This window comes from Chrysemys picta, chromosome 2, assembly GCF_011386835.1.
Source record: "Chrysemys picta bellii isolate R12L10 chromosome 2, ASM1138683v2, whole genome shotgun sequence".
Classification (NCBI taxonomy): domain Eukaryota; kingdom Metazoa; phylum Chordata; order Testudines; family Emydidae; genus Chrysemys; species Chrysemys picta.
This window is the reverse complement of record NC_088792.1, coordinates 147,188,597-147,205,534: the sequence shown is the minus strand read 5'-3', so window position 1 is coordinate 147,205,534 and position 16,938 is coordinate 147,188,597. Positions and strand designations below refer to the sequence as shown.

The following is a 16,938-nucleotide window of genomic DNA, read 5'->3' as shown; positions in this document are numbered from 1 at the left end:
CTCGTTGGGGGGGGGGGGTCTGGGCAGCACCTGGCGCGATGGGGCCCCGATCTCGGTCAGGGATCTGGGCGGCGCAAACTCCATGCACACTCCTCCGCCCCACACCCCCGCCCCCGCGCGGCAACGACTGGGGGTCCCGGGGACGTCTGGACTGAGTCCCTCCCTCACAGAATTTGAGGAGCCCCCCCCCTCCTTCCCGGCCTTTCCCTGCCCTCCAATCAGCTGCCTCACTGGGCAAGATTGACAACTTGTCCTAGTCCCACCCCTCCCTTCTGCTCCCGCCACTCCTCCTGATTCTCCAATCAGGCGCCTCTCTCTGTAGGATTGACAGGGCTGCTTCCCATCCCAGTCGCTCCTCCAAGCACCCCTCACCAACCGTCTCTCAAGCGGCGCGCGCGACTTCTCCGGTCCCTTGCTCGTTGGCTCCCCAGCAGGCTCGCGCTCCTCTCCAGAGCGTCCGTTGCTCGGTTGCCCGGGGAGACGCCGCGGGTGGGAGAGACCCGAGGAGCGAGTTGGAGTGGAGCTTGCGGGGCAGGGGTGAGGTGGGGTCGGAAGTCCGAGTGAGGGCATGGGCAGGTGGGAAGGGGTAGGGGAAGCTGTGGGGGAGGGGGCAGGTGGGAAGTGGGAGGGGAGGCTGTGGGGGAGGGGGCAGGCAGGAGGGAAGTGGGAGGGGAGGCTGTGGGGGAGGTGGGCAGGCAGGAGGGAAGGGGTGGGGGAGGCTGTGGGGGAGGGGGCAGGTGGGAAGTGGGAGGGGAGGCTGTGGGGGAGGTGGGCAGGCAGGTGGGGGAGGTTGTGGGGGAGGGGGCAGGCAGGTGGGAAGGGGTGGGAGAGGCTGTGGGGGAGGGGGGAGGGGGCAGGCAGGAGGGAAGGGGTGGGGGAGGCATGGCAGAGGAGTGAGGGGAATGGCAGGTTGAAGGAGGGGCTAGCTGGGGGAGGGAGCAGGTGCGGGCATGTGGAAAGGGTAGCTGTGGGGGAGGTGGGCAGGTGAGGGGAGGAGCAGATGTGAAGGGGAGGGGGAAGTGTGTGAGGTGAGGGGGAAGGTTGGGGGAGAGGAGAGCAGGGAAAGGATAGCTGTGGGAGGAGGGGCAGGTGGGAGGGGTGGGTGTGGAGATGAGGTGAGCGGCAGGGAGGGAAGGGTGTGCGGGAGAGGGGGTAGGTTGCAGAGGGAGGGAGTGGGTGGGGAGGGGGCAGCTGTGAAGGGACAGGTGGGAAGGGTAGCTGGGAGGGAGGTGGGCAGTGAAGGGGAGGGGAAAGTGTGTGAGAAGGGGACAAGTTGAAGAACAGGGTAGCTGGGGGAGGGAGCAGCTATGGGGCAGGTGGAAAAGGTAGCTGTAGGGGAGGGGCAGTTGTGAAGTGGAGGGAAGGGAGGGGAAGGGGCAGGTGGGGGTAGGTGTGGGAGAGGGGAGGTGCAGGTGGGGGAGAGGCAGATGGTGGAGGGGGCAGTTGGTGGAGTAGCAGGTAGGAAGAAGCTGGGCGAGAGGGCAAATGGGAAGGATGTGGAGGGGAGGGGGACAGTTGTGAGTGGACGGCGGAGGGGCGGGTGTGAGAGGAGGGATGGGAGAGGGTGTCAAGTCCGGGAGAGGGTAGGCGCTAATGAGAGGGAGTCGGGAGTTAGATGGCAAGTAAAAAAGTGTGGGGCTGATGTGTGGTATGGGTGGGGGCAGGTGGAGGCTGGAGGATGGGTGAGAAAGGGAACAAGTGAGCGGCTGGGGTGGAGAGGAAGGGGACAAGTGTGAGGTGGGGAAGGTGTGGGGGGGTGATTGGGGAGGAGGGCAGATGAAAACAGGTAACAGCTGTTAAGGGGAGGGAGCAGTTTACTGGGAAGAAGCCAATGACTTTGAAGAGGAGGATGAAGAGGGACTGAATTCAGGGAGAAGGAGCAGGGCGCAGATGGGTTGCCTAGAGACAGGAAGTGACACCCCCAAAGTCACAGCTACTTAGTGGTAGCGCAGGAACAGAACTCCTGATTCTCCATTGCTCTGGGCCACGTGCAGTCATTTACCCCAGAGCAAGCAGTGTAAAAGCCACCCAAAGAGAATGGTAGCACTTTACACCTGCTTCCCTCTTGGGTAAAGGGCAGGGGAACAGAGTCTCCTGCTCTAACCCTCTAGACCCACTCCCCTCCTAGAATCAGGGATAGAACCCAGGAGTCCTGACTCCTAGCCCCCCTGCTCTAAACCCTAGATCCCACTCCCCTTCCAGAGCAGGGAATAGGACCCTGACTCTCTGTCCTACCTGCTCTGTTAGACTGTGTTTCCTTCCAGTTATGCTGTCAGTTTCCTAAATACAGGTTTGGTTTTTTTTCACAGAGCTTTTGGTGAAGGATGTGTGCCTGGTGACAAAAAGCAGCTCAAAAGTGCTGCACGGAGACCCTCCTTGGTATTGGATAGTGAATTGGGTCTGCTGGCACACCTCCTCCCCGACCCTCCCCCCCCGGAGGAGACTGGTATTTTCCTAAACCCTTTACTAGCACTGTCTGCTGCGCAGATGATCCAACTCTCTGAGCAGCCTGTGGCTTCCTGGGAGTCACAAGTGCTCAGCACCTCTTCAAATCCTGCCACTAGCTATATCCTAATTTGTACCAAACCTGGGTGCAAAGGTCATGTCAAATAACTAGACATTTGGCCAGACTGCAGTCTCTTGGGCCTTGTCTACACTACTCTTTTGGGGCCTGGTTTTCAAGTGGTGAGCTGAAGTCAATGAGAGCTGCAGGCCCTTAAAATTCCCTGCCATTGTTTTGACTGTTGCAGCTACACCACTGTACATAGGACTGACAAGGTCCTCCTGGATCATGGAGTCCAGTTCCTTGCTGTCCGAGGTCACCTTGTCATATCCCGTTTAAACTTATCAGGCTCCAGCTTCAAACTAGTTAGGTTGTTTGCACCCACTATTCCTATTGGGAGGCTGTTCCAGAACCTCTCTTTAAACCTTCCGGCACCGTGAGAAGCTCAGACCTGGGTTGTGCTAAGCCCAGGCACCTAGACCCCACTAGGAGATAGATCTTTCAAAATCTGGCCCACTCCAGATGAGTAAACCACAGGAGGAAGGTCGGGTTAGAGTTAGAAACCTTCTTCTCATTTCCAGCCTAGATTTACTCCTGGCCAGTTTATCCCCTTTTATTCTTGTCCTGGACAGGGTTTGGGCATTTTAGTCACCATAAAATTCTTCTAACCCAGTGGTTTTCAGGGGTCCGCAGACTATGTCTAAGGGCTCTGTGAAAGGTTATCGTTCCCATAGAACAATGGTTTTCAACCTGTGGTCCATGGGGGGGTCTGCAGACTATGTCTATCATTTTCAAAGGGGGGGCTTCACCTCCATTCCAAAAATTTTAGGGGCCTGCAAATGAAAAAAGGTTGCAGACTGCTGCTCTAACCTGCTCTCAACAAGTCTATTATGATTACAGTAGCACCTGCAGTGCTATATTGTACAAACACCCAGTGAGGGGTACTCCCTGTCGCAGAGCTAAGAATCTAGCTAGACAAAGGGTGAGAATGAAACACAGGCACAGGAACTTGCCCACGGCTATACAGTAGATCTCTGGCAGAGCCAGGAATAGAAGTCAGGTCTCTTGGGTCCTAGTGCAGTGGTGTAACTACAGGTCCACATGAGATGCTGGTTAAAACACAGGCAGCAGTCTGGGTCCTTTCTACACACTGCTGGAGCTGTGAGAGTGGGAAGTTATACGGGACATAAAAGTGTCGAGTATAGGGCTCACCTTGTTAAATCAAACTAGTGTTACCTTTATGGCCTCCTGATATAGGGAGTGAAGTGCAGCCTGACCCTTCACCCTATTAAAGATACAGGCAAGATGAAGACATCTGCTAGGCTTGTTCATTATGACCCAGCTGCCTTTAAAATAGTTTTAATATTTGGGTTTTTTTGTTTTTGTTTTTTAAAAAGCCATCAACCTGGGGCTGAATTAGAACTGCTGTTGTAGATCTGGAAGGCTCTTCATCCCACTTCCTAAACTAACCAATCAACTAAATTAGAGCCACTGCTCTAGAGGTGAAAGGCCCTGTGTCCCATTCCCTGCCTCCCAAGAGCCAGCCAGCTAGCCAGCCAATGCTCCTTGTGTGGGCCTGGATCAGAACCAGTGTCCTAGAGGTGAAAGGCCCTAGATCCCATTCCTTGCCCCCCTTAAGGCAGCTGGTCCCCCACCTGTGAGACAATACTGGAACTGATGCTCTGGAGGTGAAAAGCTCTGTCTCTCAGTCTCAGACCGCTGATCTGTGCTGTCTTTTCAGTCATTCCTTTCTTCAGACTTATCATTTAAAACTCCTAGCTGTAGATGTTTATCTTAACCAGGTCTGTGAGTCCCCCTCCCCCTCAAATTGTTTCCCTTCAGTGTGTTACCACAGTAACTCATCCAGATTTCCAGCAGCAGCTTTTCAAGAGCTCATGCTAGCTCTTATGTTCCAGTGATCATCGCTGCCTAATGTAACATGCACAAAGTCAGCTCTGCTCAGAGCTTCTGCTCCAATCCAATCTGCTGCGACATTGAAATGACATCCCCTGTAAGATAGCTGATCGCTGGCTGAATTGGGAAGCACATCCACGGGCGTGCTCCCTGGGAGATGAAGCTGCGGGAGTATTTTATTCAGCAAGTGTAGAGGATTTGATTAGGGACAAGGGAGCATGAAACAGAAGACAAGATGAAAGGGAGCAAAGATTAGGTCTGTAATACCAGCATCCAGGCATGGCCTGACTGCCTGCTGGTTCCCCTTGACATACCCTGAGTCATCAGGGCCAGATGAAGACATCCTCTGTTGGCAGCTGACTCCCCATGCCAGTCTGTCTCTCTGGCCATTGTTGTATGCAGAGTTGTTGTAGCCATGTCTGTCCCAGGTCACTCCCACCAACAGAAGTTGGTCCAATATTGCTTAACCCACCTTGTCTATCTAGCCATTCACGGTAACAAATCCCTTCAGAGGTGGTCACTCTGTTTTTTGGGTTCTTATATTGAGGCACCCTGGGCTTGATTTTCAGAGCTGCAGAGCACCACACTCCCATTGGCGCTGTTAGGAGCTGGGGATGCTCAGCACCTCTGAAGATCGGGTTCTGAATTTCTAAAATGGGGCCGCGAATATTAGAGGCACCTGGATTTGAACATGTGGTGGCTAGTGACAGCCAAGAGGTCCTGCGCTGTGCACGGTGGTGGCTCAGAGCTGCACTGCAGAGGCAGATCTAGAACTCAGGATATGTGTACACAGCAGTCAGGAGGCATGTGTTGGCATATCTAAGCTAGCTTTAATTGAGTTGGCTTGCGAAGAATAGTAGTATAGTTGCAGTAGCATGGGCTAGCTGCAGAGGACAATCCTGCTTTGGCCCCTAGGCACAGTACATTGGCAGGGAGCTAGCCCCATACTGCAGCAGTTACACTGCTATTTGTAGCAAGTTAGTTTGATCCAAGCTAGCTTGGGTATGCCTATGTGTGCTGTCCCAATTGCAGTGAACATGTACCCGTAGTTCCTCCTGCTCCAGAAGGTCAGGCCCTAGCACTTGGGTGAAAGGAGACTCTCTCTCAGCTCCTAGCAATGCAGGGGCTAAGAAGCATGTCTGAATTGTTTGAGTCCATCCAGCGGGGGCAGTGGTATACTCAGCAGTTCATTATAGAATCCATGACTGCCTGTCCTCCTCCAAGACACCCCCCCCCATTGCATATGATGGCTCAGTCCCTTCATTGTCCACTAATATTGTGCTGTTTCTAAAGCAGCAGAAGAGGGAGAAGAAGTGAGGGGGGGAGAAGTGGGGAGCTGCTGGTTATGTGGCATTACCACCACTCAGCAATGGGCTGGCCATTGGGTGGCAGTGGAGGAGGGAGAGGAGAGGAGGACAGATGCTGGGCAGAAGGTAGATCACCAAACTGCATTTTTCAATGCAGTAGGGCTTTATTGGCATGACAAGCTATATGCAGCGTATTGCCAAAGTGTAAAAGGGAATGGCTGTCAAGTCTGTCTCCAAAGCAGATACCATCTACACAGGAGGGGGCATCACAGCGGGTTAGGGCTTTTATCCTGTGTCCATTTGCCGCTGCAGTTCAGTCCTGTGCTAGTGGAATGCTGCTCTAGCTTTGGGATGAAAAGTCTTTTGTGATTCTTGATAGTTTGAGGAAATTTCTCTGGTACTCCTTCTTATTTCAGACTCTGCAGTAGGAAGTCTCTCTGTCTCAATCTCTCCTCCTGTGTCATGTTGGCTGCACTGTCACATCTCTCTAGCTTGGAACCCTGTCTCCTGGTTTCCACATCTAGTTTATGGTCGCTAGTAGTATACCACTTGATAGCATTCATCACCATGCATTTTTTAACAGGTTTCCATGCCCCATTTAGGGCTTATGTCCCGCCTTCCCACCCTGTTTCCGTTGCCGCCGAAGTTTGGCGCCGGCGGCCATTTTGAAAATTTTGTGTGTGTGTGTGTCTTTGACTAGGGGAAGTGTTGTGTGTGTTTGTGCTTGGATACATGGAGAGAAAAAGGTTGAAAGAAGAGAGTGAGAGAATTTAAAGATGAAAAAAGAAAGTTTGAGTAAGGTTTAGAGAAAAAACGGAAATTTGAAAGAAGAGAGGTAAGTTATTGAAGTAAAAAAGATGGTAAAGACCTAGTTTGGTAGGTTATTCAAGAATAGAAAAAATAAAGTAGATGAAAAAAGAATGAGTAAGGTTTAGAGGAAAAAAAGGAAATTTGAAAGAAAAGAGGTATGTTATTCAAGAAAAGAGGATGGTAAAGACAGGTTATGAAAGAATAGAAAGATAGAACTTAAAGAAAAAAGGAAGTATTTGTTTTTAAAGAGTTAAATAATATTAAAAACTAGGTTTAAAAAAGGAATTTACCAAGGCAGAGCCTGTTTAGTAACCCCATGGCCAAAAACTATAAAGGGTGGCTAAGAAAAAAGCATTTAAAAACATTAAAAACTAGGTTTAAAAGGGAATTCACTAAGGCGAAGCCTGTTTGGTAAGCACAGGGTAAAAAAGTAAATAAAAAAGTATTTAAGCTATTCAATACCAATGTAGGTTAAGAAAAAAAGAGCGGTTAGAAGAAAGAACAGGGCAAAAAAAGAGAAAAGAAAGCCCTCTTTGCAAAAAGCAAAGATAGAAAGCACATGGTGGAATCAAAATGTGTGAGAGAGTAAGAGAGAGAGAAGCAGGCAGAGCCTATTTGGTAAGCACAGGGTAAAAAAGTGAATAGAAAAGCATTCAGTATCAGGGTAGGTGGAGAAAAAAAAAGAGGTTAAAAGAAAGAACAGGACGAGAAAAGAGAGCTCCCTTTGCAAAGGGAAAAGGTAGAGAGCACATGGTTGAATCAGAAAGAAAGAGAGAATATGAGAGAGAGAGAATTCTTACCTTTCCAGTTTTTCTGTAGAATGAGGCAACTTTCCTGGTTCAGACCCTCTCACACTTATCACCGCCTTTGGATCGGCCCAATCAGAGGTTGTTTTACAGCTGCATCATAGAATTCATTTTTCTGAACCAATCCTAGAGTCCCAAGATTTTAAACAAGAGCCAACTCCCTTCTCTTCCCCCCTCCCCTTCTCTTTCCCCCCTCCCTTTTAACTGTTTTATTCTTATCTAAAGAAACAGACCTCCAGCATTTTTCCCGCTATGTAGCCCTTTTACAGAGGAGTTTTTATAAAAGTTAAAATCATAAGCTTTTAGTAACACACAATTTTAAAAGTTTTCCCCTAGGTTTTAGACTAATAGGGGTTATTTATTTAGTAAGCACAATATGAAACATTAGGCTTTTGCAGCAAAGCTCCTGTTAGCAAAACAGTCTCTATGAGTCAGTGGATCACAGAGAAGGAGTTTGCTTCTTTACCTGCTTTTTAACAAGCACATGTTAAAGTTACTTCTTTAAATTTTCTTCCCATGAAACTCAGCAAGTTACCCAAAGCTATGGGGTTTGAGGAAGTCAAGGGATACTTTCCACTCTTTTTTAACACTGTTGAATATCAGAACTATGTGGGGCCTATGCCCGGGATAGAGTACTTTGGAGTAGAATACACGATGCCTGAAGAAAAAAAGGAATTTCTGAACTGGTACCAACACAATCGCCAAAACGAATTCGATCTCCAGAAAGAACAGTGCTATTATTGTCAAAAAGATGTTGAAATTTTGCGAGAGGCTTGCTACCGGTTCAGAAATGAAGTTCTAAAAATGACAGAGAAGCAGATTGTTAAAAACCTAGGATGGGATGATGATGAGGTGGTCACTAAGTGTATAGATCCCTTTCAGTACCTTACATTAGCCTCGATTTGCATGGCATGTACCAGTTTAATTTTTTAAAACCGCGAACCGTAGCCCTTCTGCCATTAGACAATTACCACAAACAGCAGAAGAGATATTCCACCCCGGCCATTCAATGGTTGATGTACGTAGCCCACACTGAGAATATTTACATCCAACAAGCTTTGCAGGGTGGGGAGTTTAAAGCGGGGTCCTATTTTTTGGATGGTTACGCCGTCATAGCAGGTAAACCTACAGCCTTTGAATTTAACGGCTGTTTTTTTCACAGCTGCCTCATCTGTTATTGTGAAAATGATTTCAACCCGTTGCTTAATGCGACCTACAGGCAACTGTACAACCGAACCATGATTAAAGCTGAATTTCTAAAAAGACAGGGGTTTGAGGTAAGGACTGTGTGGGAACACGAATGGCAGGCTATGCTAGCTAACAATAACCGGGTGGGGAATTTTTTACGCGAAAAAAAGCTGCCACAGCCTTTGGTTCCTAGAGACGCCCTTTACGGTGGTAGAATGAACACCATCTGCCTTTATTACAAACCACAGCCCGGGGAGCAAGTTCATTACTATGATTTTACCAACCTCTACCCTTTTGTTAACAAGACTAAACAATACCCTGTGGGACACCCCGTTATCGTGTATGAGGGTTTTGGGGATATTAGAGGGTACTTTGGCATTGCCAAGGTTAAAGTGTACCTTCTGAGAGGCCTGTATTTTAGGGTTACCATAAGTCCGGTTTTTCCCAGACATGTCCGGCTTTTTGGTAATCAAACCCCCGTCCGGGGGGAATTGCCAAAAAGCCGAACCTGTCCGGGAAAAATACTGCCGGCTGGGCACTTCCCCTCCTGTGGCTGCTGTGCTCCCTACCTTGACTCTTCGGCTCTGTTTAAAGCCGAGCTGCCCGAGTGCTACCAGCTTCGGGCAGCCCCCATGCCTCCGGACCCTGAGCCGCCGGCTGGGCACTTCCCCTCCCGGGCTCCGGGGGTGCAGGGTCCAGAGGCATGAGGGCTGCCCAAAGCCGGTACTGTTCGGGCAGCTCGGCTCTTAAACAGAGCCAAAGAGTCAGGGGAGGAGGATAGCAGCCGGAGCCCAGCAGGGGAAGTGCCTGGCTGGGGGCGCAGGGTCCGGAGGCATGGGGGCTGCCCAAAGCCCGAGCGCTGCCGGCTTCACGGTTTGCTGGGCAGCCTCCAGACCCTGCACTCCTGGCTGGGTGCTTCACCTCCCGGGCTCCAGCTGCACTGGGGAAGCGCTGGCCGGGGGCGCAGGGTCTGGAGGCTGCCCGGCAAACAATGAAGCTGGTAGTGCTCGGGCAGCCCTTTTCGCGTGGCTGGGAGGGAGGAGGCGGAGGTAGGGTGGGGACTTTGGGGAAGGGGCAGAGAATGGGTGGAGTTGGGGCGGGGCCGGGGGGTGGGAAAGTGGCGGTTCTGGGGCCCCGTGGAGTGTCCTCTTTTTTTATTTTTTAAATATGGTAACCCTACTGTATTTTCCCGTATTGCCATACAGGGTTGGTGGTAAACTAATGTTCCCACTGTGCGCCTTTTGTGCAGAAACAAGACAAAAGGACTCCTACACGCACAGTCAGGAGGAGAAGGCTCTAACAGGGACTTGGTGCACAATAGAGTTGGTGGAGGCTTTAAACAAAGGGTACAGGATCGCTGAGATTTATGAAGTCTGGCATTTTAACCGCTCTTCAGATGCCCTGTTTTCAGACTACATTAAAACACACCTGAGACAAAAACAAGAGGCCTCAGGGTTCCCTCACTGGTTTACGGACGAGTTTAAAAAAAAAAAACTCAGTACGTTAAAGAGTACCGTGAAAGAGAAGGCATATGTTTGCATCTAAACAAGATAAAGGTAAACCCTGCAAAAAGGCAAATCTCAAAGCTGTTTTTAAATTCCTTGTGGGGAAAACTTGGTCAGTGAACAAATTTGACTAACACCAGTATAGTGACGGACCCTGACGAGCTCTTCAGGTACGTCTTTGTACCTTATTACCACGTGTCAGCATGCGAGTTTATCAATGATGACTCGGCCGTGGTGTCTTGGAAGTACGCAAAAGAACGCTGCACCCATTCCAGCAACACTAACGTGTTTATAGCGTGCTTTACCACTGCTTATGCCAGGCTAGGGCTCTACCGCCTGTTAGATCACTTACAGGAGCGGTGTCTTTATCATGATACGGATTCTGTGATTTTTGTGAGTAAAGAAGGGGAGTGGAACCCACCCCTAGGGGATTATTTGGGGATTTGACTAGCAAAATACCCCCAGAAGAACACATTGTGGAGTTTGTGTCCGTGGGGCCTAAGACATACGGGTACAAACTGTCCAGCGGTAAGACCTGTATGAAATTAAAAGGGATCACACACAACTCGGGGAATAGGGAGAAAATTAATTTTGAAAGCTTAAAAAGAACTTGTCTGGGATTACCCCACGGGAGTGGTTCCAAAAGAAATTGTGGTACAGCAGCCAGGAATTGTAAGGGTAAAAAAGCACTGGTTGATAGAAACGAGAACTCTGAAGAAAACCCAGAAAGTCGTTTACAACAAAAGAGTCCTCGAGGAGGATTTTAAAACCTTGCATATGGGTATTGATTATTATGAAAAGCCACGTTCCGTTTGTTCACCCCTTTTCCTGTTTGCTTTCTGGCCCCTCAAATTCTGGAAAATCGTTGTTTATAAAGCAATTGTTAGAAAATGGTAATAAATTGTTATCATGTATGCCTGAAAATATTGTGTGGTGTTACAGCTGTTGGCAACCATTCTATAAAGAGTTGCTGCAAAAATTTCCATGTATTACATTTTTGGAAGGTTTACCTAATACTTTTAATGAAGAACATTTATTTCCTAGTAATAAAGTGAATATGGTTATTATAGATGATCTAATGGAGTCTGCTTCCGAAAGCGGTGAAATCGAGAAAGCCTTTACAAAATATGTGCATCACAAAAACCTAAGTATTATGTACATTGTGCAAAACGTGTTTTGTCAGGGGGAAAAAAAAGCCGTACGGTTAATTTAAATGCTAAGTATATGGTTCTTTAAAAAAAAAAAAAACAACCCGCGATAAACTGCAAATCACCACTCTGGCCCAGCAAATGTATTCTGGTAAAACACAGTTCTTTTTGGAGGCTTTTGAGGATGCTACCAAAAACCCCTATGGGTATCTGCTGGTGGATTTAAACGTTTCAACGCCTGAAGCCTTCCAGTTAAGAACAGGTCTTTTCCCCCCAGACTGGCCCTGTGTATACACTTTTTAAAAAAAAACATAAAAATAGTTATTTTTATCAAACTTGCATTTTAAAAAAGAGCATCCCCCGACAAACATGTCTAACTGCGTGCAGAGAAACCTGTCTCTTTTAAGATTTCTTATCAAAGCCAAGCCGCAGCAAAGGAAGGCTATTCTCTGCACGGCTTCTGATGACCTGGTAGCGGCTATTTTAAATATGTGTTGGAAATAACTGTTATTGGAAATAGTATACATTTTTTTAGGGGTTGTGCATTAACACGGGTATTGGGGTTTATGTTTGTTGTTGTTAGTAAAAAAAGAAGCTGCTTTTGCTCCAAAGGTTTTACTGTACAAAAAAGTTTTGCTGGAAGTTATTGAAAATTTTGGAGCTGTACTGCACCCGTGTGGCGTAAGCAGAAATAGCACTTTATTTTTTTACATTGTATTTGTACACTGCTTTTAGCCCCTTTCTATAAAAAATGTTTTAGTGGGGTTGTGTAAAAGTCTTTTAAAAAAAAAATATATATATATATATATGTTTGTTGTTGTTAGTAAAAAAAGAACATACAGGCTTATGTGCTAAAAACATTTTGTTTATGTGTATTGGCAGACTTATCAAGTGTTATCCCTCAAGAGGAAATGTTGAAAGGGAGCTCGCTTTAAGGGGCCAAGCAGTTTCCCTCTGAATCACCTACCGTTGGAAACAAGGGAATCAACCCCCCCGATTTTGAATAACCCTGCACAACCAAAACCATCATTACACAAAGCCAGCAACCTTTAAAGAGGGGCAAAAAATTTCCCTCTGAGGCAGCTGCAGTTGGAAGCAAGGGTGTTAGACCCACCAATTTTGAACAGCCCTGCACATCCAAATCCCTCATTACACAGAGCCAGCTGGCCTTAAAAAGGGCCAAAAAATCTACCTCTGAAACAGCAACAGTTTTCAGGGGTGGGGAAAAGGGGATCAGACCCCCCCCGATTTTGAACCACCCTGCACCTCCAGAGCTAAAAAATCTACCTCTGCAGCTTCCAGGGACCTTGGTAAGTGAGGCAAAGGGGTCAAAGCCCCTAGTTCTCAACAACCCTATGCCTTCCCAGCTCAGAAGGAATCAGCTTTAAAAAAGGTAAAGACAAACAACCCTGTAGCTGCAATCGTGTCCAGGGTGGGTTTGAGCAGGGTGAAGGAGTCAGCCCCCCTGCTTCTGGGGCCCGCAGAACCCTTGCTACAAATAACAATCTCCCCTTAGGGCTTGCTGCATCAGTTGTTGTTTATAATGAGATGTTTAGTGTTTGTACATCTCTTAAGCATTTAATAGATAAAAAGTTTTCAAAGCTAATTCTTGAGGTGTTTCAAAAGCAACATTTTCCAGAAGAAAGGGTGGTTTTAGACCAAAAGATAACAGATACCCGTGCACTGATTGAAAAGGTGGAAAGCGTGTTGAAGGGGGAAGGGAGGGTGTGACTAAACATGAAACCTAAAAATGTAAAGAGGGGTTGGGGGAAAAAATGGAAAAAAATCTAAAAAATTGAGAAGGCTTTTGGCCAAAAAACTTAAAAAAGCCAAAGCTATTTTAAGAAAACAACCCCCCAACCCAAGAAAGGGAAATAGACATAGACCCTCCGACCCCCTCTTCTGAAGGTCCAGATTCCCCTGCTCCTAATACGCCACCTAAGGTGTATTTGGAACATGTGAGACACTGGATAAGACCCCGAAGAGAGTTTAACGCTTATGAATATTTTCAAGAATTTCATTTTGCTAATTTGGACAGAGTAACGGGGTTCACAGAGGCCATGGCGGCCATTGACATGCTATTCAAAATTTGCTAGATGATATTAATCAGGTGGGCCCTGAAGATTTTGTACAGCTATGCTTAGATGCCCCGGGGCTAAATCACCCGCTCTTTTCTTTACGGAGGCCTTGGGAAGATTTAAACACTGTCGATTTTTTAAATAACATCTTCATAGTGTTGCAAAGTAATGCAAAGATTGTGGGGTCTGGAACTCTACGGCTGGTTGTTATGATTATTAGAAACAGGGTTGGTGGCGGTGGGTCTGTAAGACCCTTAAAGACTATCGTACAGTAGAATCATTGGGGAAAAAAAAGAAAACATATAATTGGTTTAAATAACCAGGGTAACAACCTGTGTTTTGCCGGTAGCGTGCTGGGTCTCTTATCAGATAAAAAACTTACAGGTGCCCAACTATTAGAGGGGGCCAGACATCTTCGTCAGGAGTTGGGGCTTTCGGACCAAAAAATGATTAGCTTTACAGACGTGAGCTCTTTTGAAGAGCGCTTAGGGGTGGCTATCACCGTCCTGTATCATGAAAATTGAAATTGGCGCTTTTTTACAACGGATGGTGTACACCGCCCCTAAACTGTTTTTGTTCTGTTACATGAAAAACATTATTATGGTATCCTAAATATTAAAGCCTTTATAGGAGCACTGTATTTGTGCAACTACTGTTACGCCACGTATAACCACAAACACCAGCACGCCTGTAAAAACCATTGCCATACGTGTAATAGCGCCGAGTGCCTTGAAGTAGCTGCTGAAAAAAAGAGATGCTCCAGCTGTAAGCTATTTTGCAGGTCTGAGGCCTGTTTAGAAAGGCACAGTGCTCTGGCAAACGATGGTAAAGTTGATTGTTAAAACAGAAGTCTTTGCGATAAGTGCAGCTTCTACGAGATTAAAAATCACAGGTGTAAAAGCAAAAAATGTCTCCAGTGCTATCAGAAGACTGACAACATAGAGGGTCATAAGTGTTATATGCGTAATATCTGGTCTCCAGAAGAGGGGTAGGATTATGTGTTTTATGATTTTGATGACCTGGTAGCGGCCATCTCAGAAATAGTGCTCAACACTTTAAAAGGAAACGTTCCTCCAAAACCCCAACAAATAAGTGTCCTAAAAAGAAAACGGGGGATTATTAAAAAGCTGAGCGATAAAAAGCTATCCCTCAAAAGAAAAAAGCTAGTTGTAAAACAGGCCGGTGGCTTTATCAGACCTTTGTTGAGCTTTGCACTCCCTCTACTGTCAAGCCTTTTAATTAACAGATAATGGAACATGCTGAAAAATTGTACCTCGTTCCTAGCCACCAGTTAGAACAAATAAAGCGTGCTTCTAGCGGTGAAGAAAATATCAGAACCACAACCACTCGCCAATTGGATTCAGAAATGAAAGACATTCTTCAAAGAACTGGTTTATCCAACTACGAAAAGGCTAATCTTTACGAGGGGGTCCTGCAAAGATACATGGTATTGGCCAAGCATGGTGAAATGGAAAAGACTAAAATAAACCTCTTTCTCCTCAAGCAAGAGGAAATTCAACCTTCTGAAGTCCAGGGGTGTTCATCGAACTTTGTTGTTCGGGAGGTGTTGGTTCGGGTAAATCCTCACTATAAGAAAAAAGCTGAAATATTGTTAAATAAACTTAGGCAGCGTACAGATGTTTCTTCTTGGGCCAATAATGGCAGTTTTGTGTACCATGAGGAAGCGATTGAGGGGTTCTCACATGCTCGATTTAGTCAGGGGGGTAACCGGCTCTTATTCTTTCACTAACAAGAGGACTCCTAAAGGGTGGAATGTTTTTATGAAAGCCTTGGTGGAGCTGAACATGCCTACATACGTTGTAGGGCATGTTACCAATAAACAATTTTTAGAACGTCTAAAAACAGAGCTAGAGCCTGTCAAGGCCATAAGTAGCATCACCCCTTTTAAAAATGTCCCTGTTAAAAAATGAAAAATCAAATGGTTAACGGTGTAAAATAAAAGACGTAAACAAAATTCAAGGTGTGCTTTATTGATGCGCCTCTTTAAACTCACGACAAGACAAACATGTCTGGACATGTTGAAACATGTTTGAAACATGCCTGGGCATGCCTGGTCTTTTCCCTTTTACAAACCGCACCACCAGGCGGTCATTTTCTGATAAATCATCGGTGTACAATTTTAAAATGCGATTAAAAGATAAACCCCTACTACGTTGTTTTTAAAAAAAATAGAATGATAACCGCAGGTTACAGCTAGGGGGTCCTGTAAGTGTCTCTGATGAAACACAACATTATTAGAGTTACGGTTTAAAAAAGTCATAATAGACTTAGGAAAAAAGTTACTGTCTGGGGAAAATCCGTAGGAGTCAAAAAATGTCACCAGGCCCCTATTTTGGTAAATAGAGGGCCAGCCAATGTTCCCCGGGTAAATCATGGGTGTGTGTGTTAACAATAAGTCCCTGTAGTGACTCGGTGTGGCTCCCCTCCTGCACAGCAGAGGGAGTGCCCTTACAGACACCCAAGTGGGCGGAGCCTCCGCCACCTGTTCCCGCCCCCTGGAAGTCAAGGGGTGGGTCAGGAAGTATAAAAGCCGGCCGCCAGAGCTCAGTGCGGCCCCAGCCACCACAGGGAGCAGATGTGCGGTGGGAAGCTTGCGGCCAGGAGACCTCCAAGGCCGTGGCCCTAACTGGCCAGAGCTGCCCCGAGCCCACTATGAGGAGGAACCACCGGAGCCCGTCCGCTCCCATCATTGGGAGGAGCCGTTGGAACTCCCCCACACCAACCCCGAAGGCGAGACGCCACCAGGGCCCTTCCGCCCCTACTGTTACCCGGAGGAGCCGCCTGAGTCCACAGTGGACTTCCCCGAGGAGCTGCCGGACCTGCCACCAAGCCCTGGCCTGGAGGAACCCATGCTGATGGACTGAACTGGGCCCAGTGCCACCGACGAGGTAGGTCCTGAGGGGGAACTGGAAGTAGCCTGGGGGTAGCCGACTCCGGTCAGGCTGCAGACATGTACGAGCCGATGTCAGTGTTTCGGTCAGGACACCCCACTGACTCGCAGCGGCAGCAGCCGCTGCTAGGGCCCCGGGCTGGGATGCAGTGGAGTGGGTGGGCCTGCGTTCCCCCCTGCCACCCTGCTCACGGGTGGCAGGCTTCCCCTCACCCAGCGCTCAGGTATAGGGCCTTGGGCCTAGCCTGACCACTATATTGTTGCTCACCCCCTGCACCAAAGGGCCTGAGCTCTCTAAACTGTTGTATTGTTGCTCAGCCCCTGCACCTGAGGGCCTGAGCCCTGAACTAATTGTTTGTTTGCTCAGCCCCTGCACCTGAGGGCCTGAGCCCCGAACTAACTGTTTGCTTGTTCCACCGGTAGTGAGTCGGTGTGGCTCCCCTCCTGCCCAGGAGGGTCGAGCCCCGGCACGAACCTTCTACAGTCCCAAGGTCTTCCGGACACAAAACCTTTCGGAAACAAGTCACTAGGAAAAACATCTAAAAAAGAAGGGTCCTTTAATAAAATACGCCTTAGCTGCACGGTGTTCATGATTACATATAGTCAAACAGAACGTTTCTTCTATAGTTCACTTTGAGCACGTTATCAAAAACCCCATACGCTATCATGTTAACTGTAGAGGGTAGAGCCGTTGCAAACCGAATTTCCGCTCTCAGGTTTCCAGTTTTAATCAGAGAATAATGATCGGCGCACTCCTGATCCGGGGTC

General features: G+C 47.8%; 1 long non-coding RNA gene across 3 annotated transcripts; it reads left to right on the top strand.

Annotated features, from left to right (window-relative positions):
- The first annotated feature begins 224 nt into the window (after nucleotides 1-224).
- On the top strand, nucleotides 225-15,234 carry LOC135981521 (uncharacterized). 3 transcript variants are annotated; one of them, XR_010598575.1, is made up of 4 exons: nucleotides 225-537; nucleotides 2,310-8,617; nucleotides 9,734-10,084; nucleotides 12,064-15,234. It is a non-coding gene; the product is annotated as an uncharacterized LOC135981521 (long non-coding RNA). The 3 variants fall into 3 exon arrangements; XR_010598574.1 differs by lacking the exon at nucleotides 12,064-15,234 and having other exon boundaries at nucleotides 227-537; nucleotides 2,310-2,446; nucleotides 8,503-8,617; nucleotides 9,734-11,284; XR_010598573.1 differs by lacking the exon at nucleotides 12,064-15,234 and having other exon boundaries at nucleotides 9,734-11,284.
- The last annotated feature ends 1,704 nt before the right edge of the window (nucleotides 15,235-16,938 follow it).